The sequence below is a fragment of the Aythya marila genome (assembly GCF_965140915.1).
Source record: "Aythya marila genome assembly, chromosome: 6".
Taxonomy (NCBI): Eukaryota; Metazoa; Chordata; class Aves; order Anseriformes; family Anatidae; genus Aythya; species Aythya marila.
This window is the reverse complement of record NC_139047.1, coordinates 35,890,913-35,905,807: the sequence shown is the minus strand read 5'-3', so window position 1 is coordinate 35,905,807 and position 14,895 is coordinate 35,890,913. Positions and strand designations below refer to the sequence as shown.

At 37.4% G+C, this 14,895-nt stretch overlaps 1 long non-coding RNA gene across 1 annotated transcript; it reads right to left on the bottom strand.

The window, feature by feature from the left end:
* Positions 1-621: 621 nt before the first annotated feature.
* On the bottom strand, positions 622-4,437 carry LOC309879859. The gene is made up of 3 exons (XR_014317856.1): positions 4,293-4,437; positions 2,687-2,820; positions 622-768 (listed from the first exon to the last, which is right to left on the bottom strand). It is a non-coding gene; the product is annotated as an uncharacterized lncRNA (long non-coding RNA).
* Positions 4,438-14,895: the final 10,458 nt, after the last annotated feature.

Genomic DNA, 14,895 nt, shown 5'->3' with positions numbered 1-14,895 from the left:
TATCAAGATTTGGGGGGAAGAAGGGGAAAAGGCCAACAGAACTCAAGGCCAAGCTGCCATTACCTCTCTGAAACACCACAGCTCAAAGAGAGCCAAATTCACAGAACCATTCAGGTTGGAAAAGACCTCTAAGATCATGTAGTCCAACCTAGTACTGATAAATTGCCCAAATAACAAAGTGACAGACGGAACTTTCTTCATTTGGTTTAGTTTTATTTATCTTTTAGTTTTGTGTTAAAAGTTGCCCAATGGGTAAAGCTAATAGGTTTAATTTCAGGAAGAAAATTAAGAATAGAAAAGTCCAACTAAGAAAACAACTCATCCCCATCTATATTGTGCATATTCTACAATACTGACTCTCCAGGGAGCATAACCTAGTAGGTAGCTGTGCTAGCATCTTGGGATATATTTGTTGTTGTTATTCTGTATGCAAGCACGGATCTCAGTAAGTAGAGGATTAACACATTTTTTTGAAACTTTTATTGTGTACCCAATTGAACATGAACATCTTCTTTGGATAACACAGTATAAATTACCTAATTAAGACACATGATCTGTGTAGTAAACCCACATATATAAAACATGTGCAGCAAGCAGTTTTTCAGCCCAAATGTGTCACTGGATTGTTGCTCTTTTTTTTTTTTTTTCAACTTAGGAAAAAGAAGTATACCACATGTAGACTAATCGTCTCCCAGATTTCCTTTTTCTTTTTTCTTTCAATTACAAGGGCATTGTCATTACACAAGTCCAAAACCAAGTTCCTCCTTGCTGAGAGATTTGCGATTTATTTTCAGATTTTAACAGAAAGGAAAGAAAGAAAGAAAAAAAAAAAAAAAAAAAAAAAAAAAAAAAAAGGTTGGTTATGTCCATCTTTAAAAGTTGACAGGTATTTATGATCTCATAAATTTATGTGTGGCAACAATGTAGATAATTCTATACATAGATAATTATTTGTAATAAATCAACTATTATAGATAATTCTATACAACCATAAAACTATTGCTGAATTAAAAATTTGCATGAAAAAGAGTAAGCATAGCACATATAATGCCAACAGCATGAAGTCCCAAAGGATGTGTGCAGTCCTTAGGACATAAAATGGAGAATGGCATGTAGCAGCAGAGAATGGCTGTCACCTCTGTGCACAACGTCAAGAAAGTCATTATGATTATGGAAAAAAATACTTAAAAAAAAAAAAAAAAGTCCATTTCTTGCATTCACACAGTAAAAAGTACAGCAAAAAATAAAAAAATAAAAAAGAATTGACTTTGAAAAAAGCACCAAAGTTATTAAGAACACGCTTTACAGATTTAAACTCCATCTGCTTCATTTATAAAAGAGAAGGGTTTTGATATGAGATAACTTTTAATCAAGAATAAACAAAATCCAAAATTTGGAAGCTAAAGCTAAAGAAATTTAAATGAGAAATATTTTAAATAATGAAAAAAAAAAAAAAAAAAATCATATCACCATATTAAAACTGATTCTTTCCTGAGGAGGAATATTTGTCAAGCTGAAGCTTTAAGAGATATAAGTTGAAACATAAATTAGAAATCTCATGTTGATGTTACTGGACAAAGCCCTATGGCCTGTAGATCAAGAGGTCAGACTAGTCCCTTCTGACCTTTAAATACAAAAGCAGCATTTTTATTTAGCACTTCTATCATTTGTATTGTGTTTGTTAGTCCTGAGAGTTCCCAGTCACAATTAAACTCTGCATCTTGGAAGACCCTGAGCAAAAAGATATTTCATGAGCTGTCCCCAGGAGTTTATAGTCTTAAAGTTCAGTTTTGCAACTTGCAGTGAATACGGTCCCACATAAGTGGAATCATTTTCCCAAATTCAATGATAACGCAATAGTGAAGTTTATTATAATGGTATTTCTCTCATTTTGCCATCACAGTATTTGGGAGTTTGACTGCATTCCTTGTTAAGTAGCCTATTCTGTTTTGCTCATGCAAGACTCCAAATTGCCATTTACAATTCCTGAGTTTATTAACTTTAAACTCCTGGTGCCAGCTATTTTATATGGCAAGCCAGAAGGCAGGAAGAGGCCTGTGAGTTGCATGACGTGTACGCGTTCCTGGAGAATGCACTGGAGATTTCTCCCTTTGATCTGAACCTCTCTAATACAGGAAGACTCATCATGTTGGCTAGACAAACTCTGTTTTCGCATTTGGAGGCCTTAAATGTCTCCCAGTTACCCAAGAAAAGATTTACTAATCCTCATTTTGGAATACCCAACCTAATGGGGTGTCCAAATTTCAGTCTTCTGCTGAACAAGCCATGCTTCCCAGCTCTCTCCTGTTTGGGGTCTAGTGCCGATGCACATACTTCTGGCTACTGGTGCCAAGAAATTACACATACAGTGCCTCAGCAGTGCAGTTCATGTCCCCAGAATTGTTATATTTCTGATCACCACAATAGTTACTAAAAGCTTGTGCTCCAGACTGGTGGGATTCAGTTTCAATTTTTAGCACACTATTTTCGCCGCATCCTACACCCAGCCACAGCTTATCTATCATTTGATTCTGACAGATACATATTTTATATTTTGACAAGCAACCCACTTGACTGCTTCCCTGTGACATCATCTTATCTCTGAATGTACCAACCTGTTAATAACTTCATTTTCTGGTTGAATTTTTCCAAATTAAATTAAGCAGGCGAAACATGTTAAGCTCACCAAGTCCTCTTAACACTTCTGCTGAAGGGCATCTTCTGATAGCTTGATTTTGAAAAGGGCAGCATACAACCTGTTCAGAGAGGGATCTGGTCCAAAATATCAGGTTTCTGGAAGGTGGAAGATTTCTTCCTTCACTAAGAAATATAAAAAGGACAAAACACAAAACCAAACAACAAAATTAAATATTTATTATCTGTTAACTAATATCCTAAAGATTATATCATTATTTAATGGTACTTGAAGGAAGCCCTTATAAGATAAAAAGGAGCAATACAATCTAACAAACTAATTTTCAATTTTTCTTCTGTAGATAGAGAGATGGAAGCTAAATATAGTCCAATGTTAGCATGAAATAATTTTCTCTCTATCTTGCAACAATAAAAAGTCAGCAGAAGCTTTTCTTTCATGTTAATTAAAACAATTTTAGGGGGAAAAAATCTTCTTCCTGGATATACTATATAATGTTGTTAATTAAATATGGGCACTTTTGTACTTATCTTATTCCATAATTAGCTCTTCTGTGGAAGCAATACTGCACTGGACATGAAATCACAGGACAGTGACAACATTTAATTGGATAACATGGACACAAAATCAGAAACTCAGGCTCTTTTCCCAGTTGTGTAGCTCAGAACATTTTTTCCCATTCTGTGCCTCAGCCTTCTGCCATTTAAATTGAAAACGTTGCACCAAAGAGAAGGAAAATCAATATGAAAACATAGCACAACTTATTTTTTCCAGTTGTGTTACAAGCTGTAACACAGCACTCGTGGTTTCTGGAGGTTTCCAATGCATTCAGGTTGCTTGATAAAGAAAACTGGTACTCACAGGGCCACAAGCTGCTGGTGTCCCATCACCATCACCTCCCCAGCCCCGCATTCCTTGCCCACCTTGGACAAGGGGATCTTGGCATTTACCTACACAAATCCGCATGGACCGTGAGAGGGAGAGGAGCCAAAAGGCTCTGACCACTTTTCCTTGGCACCTGAGATCAGCTCCACACCCAGAGGAGGGGTGGGGAGCTGAGAGAGAGGTTGATATTATCCACCCCGGAGTTAAACCCTTGAAAGTCTGCCCAAAGACCTGAGCTGCACAAAATGGCATTGCTTAAATTACTGCTACAATGAAACTTGGTTAGCACTTGTAGCTTACATTGCTTGATATATCCAAAAGCATCCACTTGGGGCCAAATGCTCACTCCACTCAATTCAAGGAGAATATAACTTTCAGTTCTAGCAGGGTGTTAGACTCGAGCAGGAAGTTTTGAAAACACAGTACGTCTTGTTGGGCTTCATACCAGCAATCTTCAAAGATGCCTAGTGTGAGAAGTGCCACCCAGCACCAGGGAAAGCTGTGAGATGTGCTAGGGGCTGCCAGCACTCCCCATGCTTGTCCCTTCCCTACTCCACTCCTCTCCACAACTAACATTGAAACCAACCTTATATTTATTGGAAAACACATTAAGACCAATTACTAAAGAGCTTGAATTATGATAAACACTTTCATTTTCTTTATCAATGCTAAAAACATTTTCTGACCACGTGTGGCCAGATCCTATTCAGCATGTTCCTCTAACAGACATATTTCAAATCACTGCAGGCTTTACCTTGGAAAGAAGTCCAGACCTGAGGCAGAACCTGGAATCAGAGATCTGTTACTGAAGAGGATGAACCTTTATAATGTATCCAAAATGCATGCCACTGCATCAGGGAATAAAACATTAAAAAAATAATAATAAAAAAACAAAAAAAAAAAAAAAACAAAAAAAAAACCACCAATCTAACTTTAACTTGTTTAAAACAGATTTAATTAGAACTAATACAAATGCATCTTTCCTATGTGGTTGATCTAATCAACACTGGCAGTTTTAATTACAAGCCTATTTAAGGTGAACATATTGCATTACTGTGAAAAAGATGCATTATTTAACATTGTAGGTGTACCTCCCACTTCTCTATCTGTCACGCAGGCAGTCTCTTTAATAGCTGTTAATGTTATGTCTCATATTCTGAGTTCAATTTTTGAAGTTTCTAAGAACAATCCGATGGAATCCAACCCAAATCTAATAATTGCAATCTATTTTATTTTTTTCCTCACTATTTAGTTTTCACCACAAAGAGAATGACAGGTCTAATATGAGGCTCCTGAAATGTAGTTACATCTAAGCTTCAGCGCTCCAGAGCACATAAAATAAATATATGATCAATGAAATGAAACATGACAAAATGTTTCATATTGATGTTATTTTTCTTTTCAAAACGTCTTTTATGGTTAATGCCCTCAGTCACTTTTTCCATACATTTTCTTTTTTGTAATATATAGCCTTCCTAGTTCTGATTTCAAGTTCAGGGTGCCTGGGGAGAATTGGAAGATTTCTTCAAACCAAGACTGTTCCTTCAGCCTTTCACATGAGAAAATTGTTAGGCGCATTAAAGTATTCCTGACTATGTTGCATTCCTTTGTTCAGAGTGAGTTTTGGGAACACATCCTTTTCTCATTATATTTCCATAAAATATATTTGATCTATTCTATTCTTAGAATACCTCTGATGTGGTCTGTGAATGGAGCACAGTATAAAAATATTTCTTTTTTTTATACGAGACAAAATGTTTCCATTTCTTAGACACATAAAAAGTCACTATATAGCGCTCCACGAAAGTAAAACTTTACAGAACGTTTTGGTATAACTCAGGACAGATCACAAAAGGAATCCATCCCCATCACGTCCAGTTGTAACTCACAGCCTCAACAAATGCACATAGATGGTGACAGAAGGAGAAAGAGGGGAGCAGAGAAAAGGAAAGAGAAATAGAGGAGGAATGAGACCTGGATAATACTACTGGGAAGCAAGTTTATATTTAGAAGCACAGAAAGATGTTAACCATGTGCCTCCTAGAAAAAAATAAATCTGCTGTAATAGTAGTTGACAATAAAATCACCTTTGGAAAAAGCCCTAATACTTTCAGAGCACAGCTCAGGATATTTCCAAATGCAGACAGATGTTTGAAATGTTTACACAGACAGATCACTGCAGCAATTTAGGCATTTTTCCCCCCTTCCCTGCCCTATCTGCTGATTGTTGTCTTCTCTAGGACCTTGAGAAACACGAAGTAGCAGCCGCTCCGCGCGGCTTTCCTGTAGCTCAGGCTTGGCTTGCCTGTTTATTGCTACACCCATAAAATTATGGTTTCGATCAATCTCCTCAGAACCTTTTCTCTCTGAAGTTTTCCACTCGCCCAAGAAGCTCTGCTCCAAACTGGCATGCAGGGGACCCCGGCACCGCACACACCCAGTCACCTCCGCTCTGGCCACCGCCAGCAGCCCGGCAGAGAGGGCAGAAATCGCCCTTCCAGCAGCTGAGCGTGCCCCTGATTTCCACCCGAGTCATGTCATCGGATGTGAACTGGGAGCCTGCAGCAGCCCAGCTGCACTGGTTGCTGACCACAAATGACTTAATCCCCAGCATAAACAAGGCCTAACGTTAAAAACTCATCTGCTGATTCCCTCGCAGCTTCCTACTCGCAGTTCACGGAGGATCACTTCTCCCTGTTCCCACGACTGCGGAGTAGGGATCAAAGGCTTAAGGAGAAAGAATATTAAGCTTTTTTGCTTTTTTTTTTTTTTTCAAAACTCAGGTCACAAGTATCTTTCCTTTACTGTGTTGAGCTGTCTAAGAAAAAAAAAATAATAATAGCCATAGAAAATTTTTAACCTTCAAGCAGTTACAGGCTCGTATAGGTAAAGGCAGTAGCAGCTGCATGAGTTTGTGCTTCTCACTATCCCATATTTTTGTTATAAATCCATATATTTATTGTTGGTAGTTTAACAGATAAACTGGCATTCCCTCCAGATGCTATTGAACTGCCATGGGAAGGTTTGAGTCAGCTGAGCCTGAAAGCAGGTGAAGTATTCTTTTGCTTTTTGCATTTTGTTGTTTTTTGTTTGCTAGCCTCATCAGAATTGAAAAATATTAGAGGAAAATCACACAAACTGAAATGTAAAATCTGTGGAGAAAAATGTTTTGTTTTGTTTTGTTTTCCTTTTTCCTCTCCTTAATTACTCTTTCACTTTATAAGAGTGAAATACAGCTTACAGTCTCAAAACTGGACTGGTGGTGTTTGAGACAAAACTCCAGCAGAAAATGTGTGCCTGATTCTGCACAAATGTCAGCAACTGAAATTGTGGGAATTGCTCATGTAGGTGTGTTGGCAGAGCTATGTCATTTACCCCACAATGCACCTGGTTGCTATCACTTTTACTTTAAAGAGCACTAGAATTCAGCTAATAAAATTTAAAAAGAAAATCATATAAAGTGACATATAAGCAGGTTACACATGTGAATAAAAAAAAGCTTTAGCATGTTCTTTGACACGTGAAGTGTACATTCTCTTTTATCAGGCTTTTTTTCTGATTAAAGTAATGAGAAACATGCACTACCTGAAAAAAAAAAAAATAATAAAATAAAATAAAATAACCCAAATCACTAAGATTAATAAGTACTGCATGTGTAACAGGATCATTCTGGAAGTGGATTTTTTTTTTCCTCCTACAAAATATTCTTGGGTACCGTACAACAATGCATTTTTCATCACACTGTCCACAGATTTGCACACAAAAAGGGACTTATATGAAGAAGGGCTATTTTCCCCTAGGAACTCTTCATTTCCAGCAGCTACTTTAATCACCATGAAGACACTTTTCCCTTTGGTGCCCTCGGGTCTGCTACTGCTACCCCAAGTGCTCCTCAATTCAAAGACCCCAGCCCTGCCCCTTGGGAGGGCACAGCCAGGCAGTCAAACCCATGATGTGGATCCCCCTGCTAAGGGACACCATATTTCTTGCTACTGCCTTAGAGAGCAGTTGCATGGGTACAACTGAGGTTCCCAGAGCTGGAGATCCTGATGGAGCACAGGCCCTCCCAGCTCTCAGCTTCTGGCTGAACAGAGCCCAGGAAAAGTGCCCCTGTGCACCTGGAGTCATTTAAACTAATTAAGTTCATCTTGGGCTTGTGATGCAGATAAAACTGTTCACATGAAGTCCCCTTGCCACCACTCAGTTGAATTTCAGACACTTTTCACGCTGAGGAGTGAGATGCAACACTCGCTGCAAGGAGCTGAAGAACCAGTGGCTCATGGACACCATCTCTTTGCTGCAGCTGGGCTTCACAGCTGCATCCTCTCCTCCCAACTTTGCCCAATATCAGTTATCCCCAGTGTTCATGTTTGCCCAAGTGTGGGCACACAGGCAGCCTTGCTGCTCAAATCAAGCACAAGATGCTACAAAGCTAGCTCCCCATGGCCACCACACAGGAGAACATCCTAGTGAGCAGTTTTCTCTACTTCTCAGAAAAAAATGTTCAACTGTTTGTCCAATCCAACGACTAATGAAAAATAAAAATAAAACAAAATAAAGAAAAATAAAAATCTAGTATGCCTGGTTTCTTACTCAGTATATGAAACGTGAAATGACTGGGATCAGGAAAGCTTTCCCATCTCCATTTCCCTTGTCACATGTTGTATGTCTACTTCATTGCAAGGTAGAGGCCAGTGACAGACTGAGCACTTTGCTTATCAGCATTTCTTCATATCAGCTCAGCAATCTACAGGATCAGTCCCTTAATTTGCAACATCTTTTATGCATGTCAGAGATCAGAAATGAGCCATATCTTTTTTCTTAATAAGTTTCTATATAAATCACTGCCTTATTAAAAACAAAACATACTATCCTCCACTAATAATCAAATTCTACAGTTTAGCAATGTTAATGACTTTTTACTGTGGAACACTGAAATATTTTCATAATAAAAGTTATGACTTGCATTGTATTTATTACAAGCAGGGGGCTACTTTTATTTTTTTTAATCAATATTTTAATATATAACACCTAAATATATGACTTTCCTATGGTAACATTTCAAAGGCAATGTGTGTGTTTTATTTAACTTTTTTGTTCTTTAAAAGAAGAAAAAGAAAAAAAAAAAAAAAAAAACTTGAGAAAATTGTAAATATTCTATAAAGCTTGTTAATCATGAAATCTCAACCCAATTTTTTTTCGGGGCAGGAGGAATCTATAAGATTTTCAGCAAACTGCCTTTGTTTCAGATGCACTGGTTCACGTGTCAGCACACCAATGTGTCATGCCTAGTTACATTTGTCTTGTTGTGTTAAAATTATGCTCCTGACATAACCAAGCTTGATGCCCCATCTCCATTATGTGTCAGGCTGCCCATTTTCAGAGCATTAGGTTTTAATGCCTTTATAGCTCCTTACTTTCCGTGTTGCGTGAGTTTGCTGACCAGCGGGTGAGACTAATGCCCGCTTCAGTCACTGGGCCCTGTAGAGACCGCCCAGCAAGATGCTCGCACCCACCAGGGCTCCAAACACGCTTAAATCATACCTGGCAATTGTCCAAGCACAAAGGAGAGGCTGTACAATGAACAGCTGCATCAGCTGAATGTGACAGTACGGCTCGATTTGTATTGCTTTCCCAGAGCCCTCCCTGGAAGCCCTGCTCCTCACATGACACATAATGAATGCTTGCATTTGTCACTTGAGCAAAATATGCTGAAAAGTTGAAATCGGCTACCTGGGGAAAGGCTACATGGGTGTAGGAACTAGCTGGCTCCCTGAGGGGTACATTCAGGTGACTTTGTGCCAGAGACTGTTCAGACACTGTTTGCAGTGGGCATGGAGGAGACTTGCAGGAACGGCAGGCAAAACTCAGTGGTTAATTAGAAATCCTAGATAAAATAAGCAAATGTGGGATTTGAGCCCGCTGAAAGCCATCTAGGTAGGATTATTGTTCTACAACACAACTCTCATCCAGCTGTTAGAAATTCAGACATGTGCCAATCTCCAGTATTAATATTTACTTCCATTAAATTCACTTAAAGTCATTGCAACATGTTCCCTCTCTCTTCCTCTGAAATACTGTGTAGCAATCAGCCCTATATGCAGGACTTACTTCGGGATAGCTAGAAATCTTCAGTAAACAGAAGTTTCCTTATGAGGACATTTTGAATTTCTTTTCCTTCTTACGTTCCACAGAGTTGAAATGTCAAAACTCTCATTAGAGGGTTCAAGACTTCAATGCATATTTTAGTAAGATAACATGTTTTGTTATGGATAAACAATAGATCAAACCTGTACTATTGAATTTTTATAGGGCTACTACAATAATGGCTTGTCAAATATTTTGTGCTGTAGGGTTTGGTTTTAACAGTTCCCTTTTAAACTAAGACACAAGGTAGTGTACATTGTACAATGCTTCATGGTGGCAAAGGGAGTAACTACCATAAATACCCAGCCTTCACCCTAACATACACATGTCCTCTCCATATACCCATCAGTCATACACTGAAAGTGTCCTTGAGCAGAACAGTCTAGAGAGAAGTCACCTGAAGAAGTATACAGCTTAGTTTCTCTGTAGTATTCAGTGACATTATTGATTCCTTCAAGTGAAAAGTAAATACACTATCACTTAACATCATATCCTAAATAAAGCTGCGCAACCGTGAGCAGAAGCAGCAATGTATTAACTTCTGAATCCCTCTACCAGGACTACCTCTCCTCTGGGAAAGCGATCCTAGACCTCAAAAATTTGTATTATAAATTATTTACACAAGCACAAAGTAAAGTAAATATCTTCATTAAGTGACCACTTTTGTACAGCTGATTTTGCAAGTACCTTCCATGTTTGTTTCTTGAGGTAACACACTCCAAAACCAATAGAAATAAATTTTATGAAAACAAAAAGTAACAGCAATGATTAATCAAGCTATCAAGCATAATTATGTCACAAGTCAATGTTTCTCCAACAGCAGTAGCTGACATATACTGTCATACATGTATATAAAGTAACAGATAACACTTTTTGGTGCAAAAATTTAACAGCAACACCTGGCTTTTGGAAGCTAATGTAGGTACTGATATTTACATAATAGCTGATCATAAAGGTACTTGAGCAGTTAAATATGAATAAGCCTGAAAATTCCACTCAGAGACAAGAGGCAGACTGGGCTACTCAGAGTATTTTGTAATTCAAACTATAACTCTCAGTCCACTATGCCTATTTTCAGCTACTTTTCAAACAGATGGACAGATAATGAAGCAGAAATAGTAAGACCCCAAGATAAACTGGGGTTCTAGTTTGGGGGGTTTTGAACTGCACTAGAACTTTTCTGAAGAAAATTTGGAAGGCAAATTTGTTAGTCTGAAGCTAAACATGTTTTTTCAATGAAATTGACTGGTTTACATCTTGCAGCATTCCAAAAAATTAAAAATAATAAACATCTCAGACTTGCTGCCTCTTTAGCTGGACAGGTTTCCCACAGCTGAATCCTTTGATGATACTCTTTGGACTTTCTATTTTAAGAAGCCATCCCTTTCTGCTTCTCTCTGGAGGAAAACTTTTGCTCTCCTGCCAATCTTCCTCTTGACCTTTCTTGTCCTGTATACTTAGCCCATCCCTCTCCTTTTCTAAAGTCGTCTTTCTCCTTCCGCACTGCTAGTCCCTCTTCATTTCCAGTGCCTATAATTCCCTCTCAGTTGCCAGGAGTCCTCTTCTTCTGCCCTGGCTGCCAAACTATTTAAACTTCTAGCCTTTCCTCACTTTTTCCAAGTTTCTCCAACTTCCACAGAAAAAGTGCATTGCCAAGACCACCCCATATATTTGTAGCAGTATAACAGTCAGTATTGATACAACTGGCTATATTAACTGCAGGAACCACACATAGTAGTAAAACCTACATTATTATGACATTGAACTTATATGTAAACATTGACCTTAATTGCACATCAAGAGGAAATTACTTTTCAAATGCTATAAGTAATAATTTTAACTCAATCTCTAATTTCCAAGCAAAAATATTATGTTAAAGAACATGTAAAGATATTTTGGAGACCACCTTTTTTGTGTTTGTGGAGAATGGAGATCTGCTTAGTAAACACCTCTTTACCACAAATACCGTAAAAACAGCAATATGGTTAAATCAGCTGCTTCTTATGAGCTTCACATGCACACATGCACTCCCTTAAAAAAAGTATTTTTTGTTGCAATAACTGCAAGAGAGTACCCAACAACCTCTTGTCCCTCAGAAAACTCATTGATGTAGTTCTCACCAACAATTCTCTCTAACTGTCACTGAAGGTTATTTACCAGACCCCTCCACACCACATATCACACCTGGGGACTAAGGGAAGATGTCCCTTTTGGCTTTGGACAAAGACCTTATCTAAATGTGCATACGTTGCTATAGCTGGAAGGAAATAATATCTTTATCTACTCCAACTAGATTCATATTTAAATATGATGATGTTGTCATTCAAAAGCTTCAGGCTTGATTACCATAGTTCTCATAGTCACAGCAGGAAACCACTAACTTTAAGAGAATTACAAATCTTTCAGAGTACAGCAAACCAGAAGCACAGGAGACCTCCAAGCCCATCATCCTTAAACTCAGCCTTCCTCTCATTAAATATAAAGTGAGATGCTTCATTTCATTTTGAAAAGCCTCTGAGGGACAGAACAACTCTGTGGGCTCCATCACCCAGCACGAATACACTCACACTTGAGAACTGCCTTCATATAGGAACATAAGCCAGAATTAAACTCATGGAGTCACATTAAGTGGTTCAGGCAACAAAGAGAGAATCACTCCTAAAAATATAGCAATGATTAGAATACCAGCACTTCTAAAAGCTGCTAATAAATTTTGCTTTATTGACCTACAACAGCCTCACAAAAAAGAACACTGTAAAATAAGTCAGCTCCACAAACCCCTCTTCATAGGTTGGGGGGTATAGCAGAAAAAAAATAAAAATAAAATAATAATAATAATAATAATAATAAGAAGAAGAAGAAGTTTTCTTATTCTTATTGAAATTTTGAGAAAAAATACATGAATGTTGGATAAATAGCTACTCATATAAAAACACGTTGATAAAAACAGTTGTGAACTTAGCCAAAACACGTTCAAATACTCTATTTGCCTGCTGTAAACTCTCCTCAATATAAAGACATAATTTGCTGAGCTCAGAGCACTGAAGCCTACAAACAGTTCTCAACCTCGGAAGTCTTTAAAGCTTATTATGGTTTTGAGGGCCTTCAAGCTCTCCTTGTGCCAGTTTTACCTGGCAAAGATACCCAGCATCCTAATCTTTCAGTTCACGTTTTATGCAGTAAAGTAGAACAGCTTTCAATTTAGAGAATAAAACACCCTCCAGCTGAAGAAAATTCTCACATTACAGTATGTTAAAAAGAATCTACTTCAATTGTGGTCAGTTGTCATGGAGAAAGAAAGGGGGAAAAAAGTATATTCCCATGTGAAAACCTTTCTCATTTAAACCACACCCCCCCCCCCCAAAAAAAAAAAAAAAAGGCACAAACAGAATCCCAACTCCCCTCCTTCCTGTGTTTGACATTTTATGCAAAGTAGGTGAATCTGGAATGAGAGATCATTTAAAAAATACTCATTATGCTATTTATGTACATAAATGTGGTTGTGTAAAAGTATAACAGGAATGCATTCACAATTGGTTTAAGTAATTTTCTCTTGGCAAACCACCATAAAAAACAGGGGCGTCATGGCGCCACCAGAATCCTAAATTGTGGTGGAGAATCATCAGTACACATGGCATTAATCTCTGTCTCCTTGCAGGAGACACCCTTGCCTGCATTACTGGCCTGTCTCTTAAATCTAAGATGTTGTAACTTGAGTTTAAAATGACACCATAAATAAGATATAGTCTCTCCCCACCCCCCCCAGGCAAAAAAAATTACCCACTTTATTAAAAAGACACATTTCAGACAGTTTACTGCGGTTAGCATTCTTCATTGCCAAAGCACACTGAAAGTGCAAAACTAATGGGTTAATAATAAATAGATCATGTAGACTTCAGGATTCATATTGGACATGATTCAGAATATTGAGAGACTTTTTAAATATATACATATAATTAGTTAACCCGTTGGTATTACATTCTTGTTACTTTGGATTGATCACAAGACGTTAGGGATCTCATTATACCATACTAGTTTATTTTCCCTAGTGACTGAGAACGCTTAGCTGTCTTTTAATATCTTACTATTAAACGCTTACTAAGTTTTCATGTCTTCTTGTTCCTTCTCCCAAATTTAGGCAGAGAAGAGTTTTGTTAACCAAGCAATTTAAAATATCACCATTCTCTTTGCAAATTTCTCTGTGACCTGTAAACAGTTTTAAAATATTCTACCAGAAGAAATTCATGTCTTTTAAAGGAAACTGTCTCTCTATTTTGGTGGAAAAAAAAAAATAAAAGACTGATAGTTCGGGAACACCCACTCAAGATAAAATAAGGATCCTGAAGATTTCCTGTGGGGGTTAATGGAGGCCAGGCCAATGGTAACTGACCTTGAAGTCCCCAGATGAAGCTTCGTGTTTGTCCTATGATTATTTATGTATTTTTTTAAAGGATTCTTCAGTATGCAAAGCTAAGTTTGTCAACCCTGATATGGTGAGAGTCCAAAAAATGTCACTGATAAGTGCCACCTTCGTATGTGCTTACACAAAAAAAAAAAAAAAAAAAAAAAAAAAAAAAAGGGGGAACTCAATATGGAAATATTTTTAGTTGATTTTTTTATATTCTATTTAGTGCAACATTTCCAAAAGCATGCTAAAATAATTCAGAGATAGTACAGCAGCATAGCATTAACATATTAAAGAATTAGCAGATATAGGTATTTTAAATGAAACTTACCCACAATGACACATGTTTAATTCAGATTTTGAGCCATGGTGTGCTTTTCCCAACAAGTTATATGACTGTAATACTGTCTTAACAAGCTATTATTTTAGGTACCTCGGAAAAAGAAGAAAAAAAAAAAAGTGTTAAAGATCCATACACAGGGTTTCTGCAAATGAATATGATGTATTCCAGAAACAACATGCATTCACACAGACACTCAATAAGAAAGGGACTGTTTACTCAGTTTATAGCTTGAAAACCACTAGGGACTGTGTTCCAGTATGGGAAATTTTAGTACAGTGCATTGTTAATACAAAATAAAAAGCTAGCCTGGGAAGTTAGGATTATATTTTTTTTGAAAATGCTTGTTTGGACCATTAAAAAAAATATTGCCTTCTAACGTCAAAGTATGAACAAATACTTTTTCAGATGAATAAAATCTGTAATCAGTTAGATAAGAGCAATATGCCTTTTTTTTTGGCATTT